The sequence below is a fragment of the Eimeria mitis genome, genomic scaffold (assembly GCF_000499745.2).
Source record: "Eimeria mitis Houghton genomic scaffold, Emh_scaff1284, whole genome shotgun sequence".
NCBI classification, from domain to species: Eukaryota; Apicomplexa; class Conoidasida; order Eucoccidiorida; family Eimeriidae; genus Eimeria; species Eimeria mitis.
Genome location: NW_013568584.1, coordinates 10,583 through 11,065, shown reverse-complemented (window position 1 = coordinate 11,065; position 483 = coordinate 10,583).

Genomic DNA, 483 nt, shown 5'->3' with positions numbered 1-483 from the left:
TTCTATCTATCTCTGTCTATCTATAGCTACATATCTATCTAGATAGCTAGCTAGCTAGCTAGCTAGCTAGCTATCTATCTATCTATACTCGCAGCACGCCGGTAGATGCACAGACGGTCTTGGGTTCAACTCTAAACCCTAAACCCTAAACCCTAAACCCTAAGCCCTTGCAGAGCAGTAGCAGTATAAGTACAGATGGTGTCTCTACTATGTATCTATGCATGCATGCAGCTGCATGCATGCATGCATGCATGCGTTTGAAGCTGGGTGTGCTGATATACGTGTACAACGATTGATATAAAGTTGCCCTGTATATATACATAGATGTATACAGGTAAAATATATGCATGCAATGCATGCATGCAGGCACATGCATGCATGCATTGTATGCATGCATGCAGATGCATGCATAAATAAATATATATATATATATAGTGTATGTTGTTGTGTTGTTGTTGTCGGTCTGTTTGTATGCATATAAAT